This window comes from Musca autumnalis, unplaced genomic scaffold (genome assembly GCF_047663935.1).
Source record: "Musca autumnalis isolate F117 unplaced genomic scaffold, ASM4766393v1 scaffold_2, whole genome shotgun sequence".
NCBI classification, from domain to species: Eukaryota; Metazoa; Arthropoda; class Insecta; order Diptera; family Muscidae; genus Musca; species Musca autumnalis.
The window spans coordinates 256,744,728-256,759,825 of NW_027411755.1; the positions used below are offsets into that span (position 1 = coordinate 256,744,728).

Consider the following 15,098-nt stretch of genomic DNA (forward strand, 5'->3'; position numbering starts at 1 on the left):
AGGACACAATCCCTTATTTGTTTTGCTCTTATCTACACTAGCGGTCATCTGAATAGGTTTGATTTTTTTTTTCTTTTTATATGTTAAGGTATCTTCTGATGTGTTCGTATTACAGATCCATACTTTTTAGTTTTTGAGAGTCCTATACTATGCCAACATTCCCAAGAAAAAACTTGACGGTGTTGCCATATTTTCGGAAAATATCCCAATTATAATAAAAATGTACAAAAAACTGTCCAATTTTTGCGATCATCAGAATAGGTTTGAATCAAAAAAAATTGAAAAATTGTACTACCCAAGCAAATATTGCGCAGTTTTTTGGTTTAGTTTAGTAAAATGGAACATTCTGATAAATCCTACAACAAATTTGACCCGCTTTATTTGGAACGTGGGTTCAATTCTCAACATGGAAAAGTTACCAAGAACTTTCAGATAAAAGCAAGAAATATTCAAACAAAAACGTTTTATAAACTTGCTTTAAATGACTTTATGATTTCGTTAGATCTCTTCTGAGCTTTGAAATTGTCTGAAAGCAAATACCAAGTGTAGCCATATTATTAGGATCGATAAAATAGGAAGGTCATTGAAAATAGTTGGTATTTTAGTTTAAGTTTCATTTTTTAACTATCCTTGCAGTACAAATTTAAGTATTATCATGCTCACAAATCCACCATAGTTGACCACATGTATCATAAATGTTCGAAAATTGGTCTGGAAGAATGTTTCATCGACGACAATAAAGTAGAAAATTGTAATTCAAATTTAAGTCAAAGGGGCTTGATATCACCGACTTTTATAGTGCTGTAATACCTATCCCAGCGAAAAGTTTGCCTCCAAAGAAGCAGTTAAATGATATGTACCCAGCAAAAAGTTTGCCTCCAAAGAGGCAGTTAAATGATATGTACAAGTGATCTGGAAGTGCATCAAATTATGCATTTTCACTCATGATTTTTACAAGAGCGTGACTACTGAAAGAGGCACTCCATTGCACTGCATTTTAACTGACCCGTTGGCACTGCATTTTAACTGTCCCTCTGGCACTGCATTTTAAATGACCCTTTGGCACTGCATTTTAACTGACCCTTTGGCATTGCATTTTAACTAACCCTTTGGGGTAGAATAGGATGCAGTCCAAAGCACGTGTTTTTGTGTGTAGCCATTACAAAATAACACAGAACAAATAAAATGCATTTATTATTTGTGGAGAACAAAAATATTAAGAACTTTATTACATTAACACAAATTATGAAAATTCTCCATTGAATTCAATCGCAAACATGCGTGTTTCCTCCACTCTCTATTTAATCCAAGCTGAATTGTTTATGCTTCGTCTGCTATTTGGGTTTGATATTGTCTTGCCATCACCAGTTACGATTTCGACATGTACTCCAACAGCACTCCATTGGGAAATTTTCTTCTCGTGAGTTACCGGAAAAATGTTCACAAATTAAATATTTTGTAGTTTGTATTAGAAAATTTTTGGAAATTTTAACACGCTTATTTCTTTTTATAAAATGTATGCCGCTGCCTGTAGAGATGTATACACTGATTTATGAACGTGTAGGGATCTCTAACAACTGCTAATAAAATGTAGCGAACGGAGTGCCTTTTTCACGACTCCGTTTGGACTGCATCCGGATGCTGTTAAATGGTGAGGAATTGGAGTGCCTTTTTCACGACTCCGTTGAACTGCATCCGGATGTTGTTAAAATGTGACAATTGGATGTGATTCTTTGGATTGCATCCAAATGCGGTTAAAATGTGAGGACTGGAGTGCCTTTTTAACGACTCCGTTTGAACTGCATCAAAACATGCCGTGAAAGAACTAGTCCACATTGCACTACTTCCAATTTATTTTGCTGGGTACATGTGATTTGGAATTGCATCAAATTATGCATTTTCACTCATGATTTTTACAAGGGAGTGACCCCGGAAAGAGGCACTCCATTGCACCGCATTTTAACTGACCCTTTGGCATTGCATTTTAACTGAACCTTTGGCACTGCATTTTAAATGACCCTTTGGCATTGCATTTTAACTGATCCTTTGGGGTAGAATAGGAGGCAGTCCAGAGCACGTGTTTTGAATAACAAAATAAAATGTGTAAAACAAAAATATTAATACCTTTATTAAATTAGCACAAATTATGAAAATTCTCTATTGAATTCATTTAATCCAAGCTTCATTTAATCCAGGCTTAAGTGCTTTTGCTTCATCTGCTAAATGGGTTTGATATTGTCTTCCCATCACCAGTTAAGATTTCGACATGTACTCCAACAGCACTCCATTGGGAAATTTTCTTCTCGTGAGTTACCGGAAAAATGTTCACAAATTTAATATTATTATTTTTTAAAATAATATTGGAAATGTTAACACGATTATCTCTTTTTGGAAATGTATTCCGCTACCTGTAGAGACGTACAAACTGATTTATGTACAGGTAGGGATCTCTAACAACTGCTAATAAAATGTAGTAAACGGAGTGCCTTTTTCACCACTGCGTTTGCACTGCATCCGGATGCTGTTAAATTGTGAGGAATTGGAGTGCCTTTTTCACGACTCCGTTGAACTGCCTCCGGATGTTGTTATAATGTGACAAACGGATGTGATTCTTTGGATTGCATTCAAATGCGGATAAAATGTGAGGAATGGAGTGCCTTTTTCACGACTCCGTTTGAACTGCATAAAACCATGCCGTGAAAGAACTAGTCTACATTGCACTACTTCCAATTTATTTTGCTGGGTATATAGTCAGGTCAAAAACTTTTTTTCTGTTCACAACTCATAAAACAAACAAGTACAAAAGAATGGACTACTGAGGTTATATAGCACTATAAAAGTCTGTGATATCATGCGCCTTTGACTTAAATTTGAATTACAATTTTCTACTCTATTGTCGTCGATGAAACATTCTTCCAGACCAATTTTCGAACATTTATGATACATGTGGTCAACTATGGTGGATTTGTGAGCACGATAATACTTAAATTTGTATTGCAAGGATAGTTAAAAAATTAAACTTAAACTAAAATACCAACTATTTTCAATGACCTTCCTATTTTATCGATCCTAATAATATGGCTACACTTGGTATTTGCTTTCAGACAATTTCAAAGCTCAGAAGAGATCTAACGAAATCATAAAGTCATTTAAAGCAAGTTTATAAAACGTTTTTGTTTGAATATTTCTTGCTTTTATCTGAAAGTTCTTGGTAACTTTTCCATGTTGAGAATTGAACCCACGTTCCAAATAAAGCGGGTCAAATTTGTTGTAGGATTTATCAGAATGTTCCATTTTACTAAACTAAACCAAAAAACTGCGCAATATTTGCTTGGGTAGTACAATTTTTCAATTTTTTTTGATTCAAACCTATTCTGATGATCGCAAAAATTGGACAGTTTTTTGTACATTTTTTATTATAATTGGGATATTTTCCGAAAATATGGCAACACCGTCAAGTTTTTTCTTGGGAATGTTGGCATAGTATAGGACTCTCAAAAACTAAATAGTATGGATCTGTAATACGAACACATCAGAAGATACCTTAACATATAAATAGAAAAAAAAATCAAACCTATTCAGATGACCGCTAGTGTATATGTATAAAAGAGCAGTGAGGTGAGGTATTCACTGACTGACTGACTGATTCATCAGTGCCCAGACGAAACCGCTGATGCTAGAAAGTCGAAATTTTGGGTGTAGGTTGGTGTTGATGTGTAGTAAAAGGTACTAAATATGGTACCCTATGTATTAGGCAAAGGGTAAGAGCTAGAATTCTGAAATTTGGAATGAGGATAACTGATGGATAGCTAGAAAGATGTACCAAAGGGTTTTTGGAAATTTAGTACCAATTGTATATTTTGAACGGATATAAGTAGCTAAAATCATGGAATTTGGTATGGAAATGGTGCCAATATAAGAAAGTTTGTATGGAAATGAGTACTCGTGTGTACGAAAAGTACTAAATGGTACTAAATTTGGTACAATTTGGATGGATAGGGATGGAATCTTGAAATTTGGAATTAAGATTACTGTTAGAGAGTAGGGTTGAGATATGGAGATAGTTTTGGAAATTCGTATGTGTATGGAAAGTACTAAGTGGTACTAAATTTAGTACAATTTGGTCTTTATGTGAATGGATAGAGCTGGAAACTTGAAATTTGGAATTAAGATTATTAGGGTTGAGATATGGAGGGAGTTTTGGAAATTTGTACTTATGTGTACGAAAAGTACTAAATGGTAATAACTATGGTACAATTTAGATTTGGGTAAACGGATATAGCTGGAATCCTAGCATCTGGAACTATCATTACTGTTGGAGTGGTGGATTGACATAATTTTACAAATTCGTACTTATGTGTACGAAAAGTAATAAATGGTACTAAATTTGGTAAAATTTGGATTTGGGTGAACGGATAAAGCTGTAAACCTGAAAGTTTGAATTAATATTGTTTCTGGAGTGTAGAATAAAAGTATGCAGGTTGTTTTGGAAATTCGTACTTATGTGTACGAAAATATTATATGCTACTAAATTTGGTTCAAATTGGATTTGGCTGTTGATAGAGCTGGAATCCTAAAATTTGAAATTATGATTATCATATGAAGGATTGACATGTGAAGGTAGGTTTGGAAATTCGTACTAAATTTTGTACAATTTGGATATGGGCGAATCTTTTGAACTGGAATCCCGCAATTTGGAATTGAGATTACTTTTGGAGTGTAGGATTAAAATATGAAGATATTTTTGGAAATTCGCACTTATGTGTACAAAAAGTATTAATTAGTACTAAATTTTGTACCATTTGTATTGGGTGAAGGGATAGAGCTGGAATCCTGAAATTTGAAATAAAGATTGGAAGGATTTAGATATGGAGGTACTTTTAGAACTTTTAGAAGTTCGTACGAAAAGTACTAAATTTGGTATAATTTGGATTTGGGTGAACGGATAGAGCTGGAATTCTTTAAATTGGAATTAAGGTTACTCTTGGAGTGGAGGATTGAGATAGTACTGATGTGTACGAAAAGTACTAAATTTTACAATATTTAGTACAAGTTAAATTTATTTGAATAGATAGAGGTGGAATCTTCAAATTTAGATTACTAAGATTACTGTTGTAGTGTATGATTGATATAGTTTTTTTGTACGAAAAGTACTAAATGGTACTATATTTGCTACAAGTTTAATTTGGGTGAACTGATAGAGTCGGAATCCTGAAATTTAACATTTAGATTACTGTTGGAGTGTAGGATTGAGATAAGGATGCAGTTGTGGAAAATTCGTACTTATGTGTACGAAAAGTACTAAATCTAAATGTGACACAAATTGTATTTGGGTGAACGGAAAGAGCTGGAATCTTGAATTTTTTATTAAGATATCTGTTGGAGTTGTAGAATGAGTTGATTTGAGTATTTTGAATTTATTTATTTAACAATTCATTAATTATTTGATCGAAAATTAATATGTGGTACAATTTGGTCTTGGGTGAATGGATAAAGATGGATTTCTGAAAATTAGAATTAATGTGGAATTGAAATATCAAAGTAGTTCTAGATATTCTTACTTATGTTTACTAAAAGCGCTAAATGGTACAAAATTTGGTACATTTTGGTATTTGGTAAAACTGTAATTGATCCTGAATGGTAATCTCGGAAGTCAGCCCAATTTTTCAAATTGTATATTTATTGATAATAGTAATAATTTTAGTAAGCGTGCCTACAAAACTCTTACTATAGTACAATCCCGATAATGTAAAATGTCGCTTGACCGAAATTAAAATAAACAAGTAAAAAAGGATCAGTTGGCTTCGCCGACAGAGATATACCCTCAGCCAATGTGAAGCGATAATTTTACCTCCGGACAGATCGAATGTATTTAAGGTCTCTTCATAATTTTGTGGCCCTTTTTGGACCATTGAACTTGCCGACAAAAATGTGGATTAGGAATTAACTGCACTAAGACACAAATGTTGAACTTTTGTGGGGCAGGTACCCTTAGGGACGACTGATATGGGCCATTTTAGAAGTTAAACTAAATTTTGATAAAATATTAGGAGATCCAAAGTTTGCACCAAATTGATTGCCCCATTCAAGTGATATCGTCCTAGCATTTTAGTGACATTTTTTAAATATTGGGGAGAAGTACCGAAAATTGTGGACCGGTATTACCAATGAAACTAAGTTTGGATATAGTATGGCGAAGACCAAATGTGTGTTCTCCGTGTTCTCCGACTGCCATATATGGTGATACATGGGTTTTTTACACCTTTCGGGCTGTTTTCCCAAGAAATATGGACCTGCCCCTGAAAAAACAAATATAGTCCATATTCGAATCTGATCTATATCTGGTAGATATATTAGGATGTGCAAAGTATGGATTACATCGGTCATTCCCTTCAAGAGTTATCGTGCGCAAAATTTTTCCGAACATTTTTGATGGTTTGTGGGGGAGGTACCTGAAGGAGTGGACCGATATGGCTTATCTTCGAACTTAAACTAAGTTTGCACAAAATATTACGAAGGCCACATATTGGACCGAATCGACAGATCCGTTCGAGAGTTATCTTGCGCTCCAACTACTACACAAGGTGTCATAGGGGCTTTTTGCATCTTTCCGGTCATTTTCTCAGGAAGTATGGACTTGCCCCTGATGCAACTTGTACCGTCGTACGGGGGAAAGTGAATACAAGTTGCTGCAACAAAAATCAAAGCGATTCGAGAGCAGGTCCTAAACTGAACTTTTCCGAAATTTTGTGTGGGAGGTACCCGAAGGAGTGGACCGATTGAGTCCATATTTAAACTTCATCTAAGTCTGGTAGAACTTTCACAATGTACAAAGTGTGGGCCAAATCGGTTGCTCCCTTCAAGAGTTATCGTGCGCACAAATTTCCCGAACATTTTCCAACTTTTGTGGGGGAGGTACCGGAAGGAGTGGACCGATATAACCCATCTTCGAACTTAAACTAAGTTTGGGCAAAATATTACGAAAGCCAAATTTTGAACCGAATCGGTTGCTCCGTTCGAGCGTTATCGTGCGCACCAGCCAGCATAAATGCTGAGGGTATAAAAACAAATGATTGAGAAATCAGGCAAAACTTAATTTAAAAGATGGTTAAATAACTAGAAAGTCTACAAATTGTGCTTTGGTCACTAAAACGACGCGGCAGCAGCTCGGTGCATTTAAAATCTATCTATCTAAATCATCGTCAATTAAAGGCTAAACGTGTGCATGTAATTTTGTGTGTAGGTTCAATAGGTGTGAGAATACCGAAATGTGGATGGGGAGGGGGACCTCTACCTCAACGGTTAAATGAATCAGCACTTTGTTAACAAGAAGTAAAAACGGGGTTAAGTTCGGGCCGAAATTTTATACCATTCACCATAAATTATATTAAAACAATCAAAATACCTAAAATATCGGAAGGTATTGCTTATGGATGCTATATCAAAACGTGGACCTATACCGAAAATTATCTCCTGAAATATTTTATACCTCCAAGGGAGACTAATATACCGAAAATCTGCCGTTATCGTCCTATGAAGGCTAAATAAAACACATGTACCGAATATTCTATGCGGGAATACCCACAAAAAGCTAAGTACTAAATTGTAGCCATTTCGGTTGAATAATGTGGCTAAAAAACCTTGCGGGAACCGGTACCGTTTTATGACGGATATTCTAAAAACCTGGACCTGTACCCACCTGTACCGATGAAATCCAAGACATTTTTACCGTATTGTTTAAAAAATGTTTTTAATACTATGGTATTTACTGTCTTGACCCTGATTGGTCATCGCGGAAGTGAAATATCGCGGTCATCCCAAAATGTTCAAAAATGTGTTATATCAGATTGGTTAGGTTAGGTTGAAGAGAGGGCCGAGTAATAGCCGCACGCCCTGGTGGACACACACTTAAGCCAGAAGTAGGCCTGTTGTGCGCTCTTTTTTCAGATAATATACCTAAAAAAACGCGATAGATACTGGCTTCAATAAGGGGGATAGCGCGATCATCCCCAGATTGTGGAATACAGAATCCCGGTAATTTTTAATGTCACTTGACCAGTCAAAGTTATTCAAATAGCACATTACAATGAAAAATCTCGGAGATTATTAGATATCTATCTATATCTATTGGAAATGTTGTTTTGATTTTGATAGATAGATTGGCTTACACAGAGAACCCAAGCAACGGGCCAGTAACGCGGACCCGGGACAGCTAGTCTCTACATAAAGATTCTTAATGATTCGAAATATATTAAAATCACTGTTCAATATCATTTAGCCTGTAAATATGTTTGCGTAATTTTTCCACTTATGTATATATGTATGTGAATATGTGCAATTTTATGTTTCGGTTAAAACAATGATGTTGACACCCTCGTTAAAGGTAATACTGGTCGGGTTGGTTGGTTGCTCGGTCGGTCGGTTGGTTGTTAAGTAGGCAGTTGTTGCACAACGACCACGTCTGTTGCCGTAGAAAAATATGTTATTGGCCAAAAATGGCAGTAATGGCAGATGAGTGCGCGCGTAGTAGTGGCGTCAGCGGTAATAAGTTAACACAACCAACCAAATCTGCCAACCACTTGGTTGTATTGCACTTGCCTGTGCTGTCACATCGTGGTCAGCCGTTGTTGTGTTTTTTTCTGCACTGCATGTTGTGACAATGAAAATCAACCGCTGTTTATAAATCCGTTTTAAATGACATTTTCACGTACCCACTAAAGTGCATTTAATTTTCAAATAGTCATTAACATACATTTGGTCGTCGAGCCACAATAGCTATAGCAACAACAACAACAACAACAATATCAGCGATAGCAACAAGCTATGAATGACATCACATTTGAATGGATATTTTATTTAGTTAAATGACAGTCTGTTTAGTTGGATTATTTAAATCCCTCGATGAGATGATATTCACACGTACGCACGCACATTCAGACACACACACACACACTTTTAAAATGGTTAGCAAAATTAGTCAACAATTGTGATTTAGGAAATCATTTCATACTATGTACTTACTAACAGTTAGAGCTACGTGGCGAATGAGTTCTTTGTTATAACGTATACGCTTTATTTCACAATTGTCAATCGATAACAAATGGAATGGAAATAGAACTCATCAGGTAAAGATGTGAAAAGAATTATAGCAAAAATTTAGAAATTTCGACAAATGAATTGCTTTTAAAAAGTCAACCAGTCTTTAGATGTTTATTTACGAATACAGTAGAGACAAAAATGCAAACAACATGGGATAAATTTTTTAAAAGAGCAGGACTCGTTAATCCTGGCTACTCGGTAATCCGGACACTAGAATTTTTACATTGTAGATTCGGTAGTCCGGACATCTCATATTTTTCGTACCTCGATAATCCGGACACAAATATTTTTTCCTATCTTGAGCATTACATTCTTATTTATTTTATTGAAGTTTTCGTTTTTAGCTATAGCAATTGGTGTATAAATAAGAAGAATTAAGTTTTTCAAAGTTTTTGTCCACATCTCGTCTTTTTGGCTAGTTACTGTAGGCTCAGTTATACTGTCAATATGGAATTAACTATTTGAATATGGCTTACTATGATAATCAGCAGTATTTTAAACCTAGTGTTGGGTAGCCTAGTTCCGTTAGAAATCAATATTGGGTGTTCATTTCCTCTAAAGCCACAAGTAAGCAAAGGCTATAGTCGGGATGGGGACCCGTCACCACTACCCATGTGCATAAGCTTTTCACTCGTAAACATTTCTTTTAGTGAAATACTAAAGTTTTCGCCTATCTGGCTTTTATAACAAATAATTTAAGGCGAACTGAACCAAAATAATTAATATTTAATTTCATATTTGACTACTGTCATATTTGACTACTGTGCAGAGGTATTTGTCATTAAAGTATAAACTTCAAAATATTAAAATTGTGATAGCTTAGTGCCTTTTGCAATAACTCTGATATTTTACCATTAATGCCAGAGCTTATTTATCATTTTATATTTGTTATTTATTTATAAATATAATTGTTATAAATAAATATTAATTTAAAGCTCAGATGGTTTAGATTCATTATCAAGCTGTCTTCTTGGAACATATCCAACAGAAGCAGAAATATCTGTCATTGAAATAAAATTCCTTAAATTGGAAATTGGGATATCCCAGCGTCTTTTTCAACATCTCAAGCATTTCACCAATTTTGGTAGCGCGATTGCGACCATTTTAAAGCTCAGAATGTCTTCATTTTTGAAACGCATCCAACCAAAGCTGAGACAATCGTCAATAAAATTCAAATAAAACAAGTATGAAAGCGTTAAGTTCGCCCGGGCCGATGATAGTGATGATAGTCACTTTATAAAGATAATTTTCTTTGTAGGGGTTGTCTATCCATTGAGATGCCAAAATACCAAGTTACATCCACTTCAGAAAGAAAATGTAGCAACACTCATTAAAAGAAGTTACATCCACTTCAGAAAGAAAATGTAGCAACACTCATTAAAAGAACTAATCGTTGTTCTTTCTATCCTCTGACTAAACACAATACCAAATTACAGCAATCTCTGTTCCAAAATTTGACAAAACTCCTCGATACACCTTAATTTGGGCAATACCGGATCATGAAGGTTAAATTAATCATACATATAATTGAATGGGTAGTTTTTTTGCGAGTAAGTTTTGCATTTCCTGACAACACAAAATTCCAATTAACAACCAATTCGATAGGAACATCTTCTAATGACTTTTAAATTGCGTGGTACCCTTACATGGGGCACTTGGCAAAACGTGGACGTATGCTGTCTGATTTTTTGCAAGGAATGGTATGTACCTGTTATAATGTTTTTAAAACTTTCAAAATTTCAAAAAAATTATGAGTTCCGTTCTAGGGGACTATATAAAGACCTATAGGGCAAAGTTTGATACTCCAATTCTAGTGATACATTGAGGCAGCAACCTTCAAAATGTCGAAAATCGGAAAGTACCGTATGAAGACGTGGACCAACAAATTTCAGGTAAAAATTTCAGTTAATTTGGTGGGACATTGAGGCTAAATCCTTCCAAATACCAAAAATATGGAGGAATCGTTCTATGTGGGCTATATTGAGACGTTAACCAACAAATTTCAGGTGGAAATTTGGTTAGCCCCAACGAAAACTTAATACCAAATTGCAGAAATTTCAGTGGTTTTATACGACAAACGAAAACCGAATACCAAATTTCAGTCATTTTATTGGTATATTGAGGCTTAAGCTTTGAAAATACCGAAAATCGGGATGTAGCTTCTGTGGGAGGTTTATAAAAACGTGGACCGGTAACGACAATTTTCTGGGGGAAGTTTTTTTTCCCGAAGAAGACTAAATACCAAATTTCAGCCACTTCGGTGAGGCTAAAACCTTCAAAATACCGAAAATCGGGATGTACCGTTCTATGGGGGTATATCAAAACGTGGACCGATACCGACAGATTTCCGTGGGAAAATTTTGTAGCCCAAAGGAGGACTAAATACCAAGTTTCAGCCACTTCGGTGTGATAATGAGACTAGAACCTTAAAAGTACCGAAAATCGGGATGTACATCTCCATTAGGGATACACCAAAAACGTAAATGCCAAATTTCAGCAATTTCGGTGTGATAATGAGGCTGAAACCATCAAAATACCGAAAATCAGGGGGCAACGTTCTATGGGGTACATCAAAACGTGGCCTGAATGGAAATTTCTGGGGAAAGTTTTGTTGCCACGAAAAAGACTAAATACCAAATTTCAGAGACTTCGGTGCGATAATGAGGCTAAAACCTTCCAAAAACCTAAAATCAGGATGTACCGTTCTACCGACAAATTTCCGTGGGAAATTTTTGTAGCCCAAAGGAGGACTAAGTACCAAATTTCAGCCATTTTAGTTGGATAATATAGCTTAAAACTGCCCATCTTGGTCCCTTTTGGGGTCTTTATCAAAACGTGGAGCTATTTAAAAATTTGTTGGTAGAAACAGTTCTTAGCCTCTGGAAACACAAAATATGAAATTGCAACCGATTCGGTGGTCAAATGGGACTAATGCATTCAACATATGCTTAAATGACGCGTACTATAAATGTGGCGTTATATGGCGGGTATACCAAAACGTGGACCTATATAAACAAATTTTGGTAGAAATATTTTCTAGCTACTGGAGACACAAATACTAAATTATAACCAATTCGGTGGTCAAATAAGACAAATATCATGAAAATTCCATAAAACGATGACGCGTCACGTGTCACTTTGTATGGGGACAATACGAAAACGTGGACCCATATAGCCCGCTTTCAATACCAAAAGTCCTACGTACATACAATAGATTTTTCATCAACCTACTTCAATCCGTTCGGACGCTAGAGTGATTTCCACAGACGGACAGACGAACGGACATAGCTATATCGATGTAGAATTGCACGCTGATCAAGAATATATAGGGTGTTTTTTAAGGTAGATAGAACTTTAAATTGTAAAAAGTAACACAAAAAATTAAATTCTGATGAAACTTTTTTTATTTGTTTCAGTATACTCTGACAAATCATCATGAATAGACTCACGCTTGAACAACGCTACGAAATTATCCAAATTTACTTTGAAATCAGTCGTCGATTCGCGCAAATTATAGACGACTTCGTCATTTGTATGGCGTTCAGCGATGAGGCGCATTTTTGGCTTAACGGGTTTGTTAATAAGCAAAATTGCCGCATATGGAGTGATACCAATCCACAAGAGACCCTACAGACTCCATTACATCCAGAAAAATGCACCGTATGTCAATGGAGATCGTTACCGCACCATGATCAATGATTTGTTGTTTGAAAATATGGATGATATTGATCCGGAGGAGATGTGGTTTCAACAGGATGGCGTTACGTGCCATACGGCGAACGCAACCATCGACTTATTGAAATCAAAATTTGGCGATAAGTTGATTTCGAGAAGTGGACCTGTCAATTGGCCTCCAAGGTCGTGCGAGTTGACACCTCTCGATTATTTCCTGTGGGGCTTCGTGAAGTCACTGGTTTATGCTGATAAACCAGCAACAATTGATGCCTTGGAGGCCAGCATTGTTCGTGTTATTCGTGACATACGGCCAGCAGTGCTCGAAAAAGTGGCCAAAAATTGGACGTCCAGAATGCACTTCGTCTAGAACAGCCGCGGTGCCCATATGCCCGAAATCATTTTCAAATGTTAATGTCACGTATTGATCTTTCGAATAAAAAAAATTTTGATTACAATTTAATTTTTTGTGTTATTTTTTACAATTTGAAGTTCTATCGGGCTTAAAAAAAACACCCTTTAGTATTATTATTTTCTCAAGTAGTCCCCTGAATGATTTATACACTTTTTCATGCGCTCAAACCAATTGTTGAAGCACTTTTTCCACTCCTTTCAATTTGGTGTTCCTCCAAGTCAGACATTAAAAATTAAGCTTAACGTTTCTTTTCCCGCAACGGGATGCCAAACGCTTTTCGAAGTTGTTGATGAACATAAATTGCTTGTGTTCTACGAGAAACGTATGAGCCAAGTTGTCGAAGCCGATACCCTCGGTGATGAATGGAAAGGTTATATGCTCTGTATTGCCGGTGGTAACGACAAGCGGGGTTACCCCATGCCCTTAGCCGTCGTGTTCGTTTGATGTTGAAGAAGAGACACTCCTGCTACCGTCTCCGCCGTACTGGTAACGTAAACGTAAATCAGTCCGTGGTTGCATCGTTGATGCTAACACGTCTGTCTTGGCTTTGGTCATTGTCAGGAAAGGTGAAAAAGATATTGCTGGTCTTACCGATACCTCTGTTCCACGCCGTTAGGGTCCCAAGAGAGTCAGCAAGGTCCGCAAGATGTACAATTAGAGCAAGGAATATGATGTCCGTCGCTTTGTCGAACGTCGTCCTCTCAACGCCAAGGACAACAAGAAGACCACCTCCAATGCCCCCAAGATCCAACGTCTCATCACTTTCCTTGTCTTGCAAAGGAAACGCAGACGTATTGCCTTGAAGAAGAAGCGCCAAGTCGCTTCCAAGGAAGCCGCGGCTGATTGCGCTAAAATGTTGGCTCAAAGAAAGAATTAAAACAAGGCCAAGCGTGAAGAAGCCAAGAGACGTCGTCCGGCCTCCATCTCCAGCGACAAGAAGTAAATAAAACATATTGTTTTTATAAACTTAAGGAAACATTAATTCGTACAGATAATGTGCGAGAGACCCAAAACCAATAAAATAAATGATATGGAAGAAAACTTCTTTTTTTTAAGGAAATTAAAAGAAAATACGCTTAAGAAGTTCGTGTGTTCTTTAAAGAATGACAGAGAAGAACAATTATTGTTGTTTTTCTTCAAAGAAAAAGTGGAGAAGAAAAGACTAATGATTGAGAGCCTACGAATACAAGAAAAAATTGACAAAACGATGAATCTGAAGGAGGACACCGACAATATAAGCTCGTGCTATGGAGTTGCAATAAAGTGAAACTGCCTGTGATATTAATTTTTAAGTCGTTTAGTTTATTATATGTTCTAGTTATAGTTCAATGTAAACTCGTCTTAAAAATAATATTGTAAGTTTACTTTGTTTGTGATATGTTTAAAAAAATTAATTGTAATTTTTTGATCTTAAATAGACGAATTCCCCAGAAGAAGTCGCCAAAAAAGCGACGAAACGTCGGGAGTAATAGCAATAAAACTTGTTTTTTATTTGCTTCAAATCTAAAGGTCTTAAAGCTAAACAAAAAACAACATGAACAATTATTTATTTCGACGACCTGATCCATCCCGTAATTTGCATACCACTGGGCCACAAAATTCTGAAAAGACCCTAAATACATTCGATCTATCCGTAGATGAAAGTTTCAATTTACATCGGCTGAGGGTATATCTCTGTAGGCAAAGCCGTCTGATACTTTTTTACTCGTTGAGTTTATGAATCACTGAAACACTTCAAATTATGCTTGATCTTGCACAGAAATTTAGCACTGATATCTGGCTACCTGCTTACAAAATATGTTCCAAGTAGTTATTTTAATTTTTGTGTAATAATCTTTTTATGTTGGCAAATTCCAATCGCCAACTTAAAACGCATTTTTCTCAATTTTTTGAAATGTATTACTCTTTGAGT

At 36.0% G+C, this 15,098-nt stretch overlaps 1 pseudogene; it reads left to right on the forward strand.

The window, feature by feature from the left end:
- Nucleotides 1–13,342: 13,342 nt before the first annotated feature.
- Nucleotides 13,343–14,222, forward strand: LOC141392572 (small ribosomal subunit protein eS6-like; annotated as a pseudogene).
- Nucleotides 14,223–15,098: the final 876 nt, after the last annotated feature.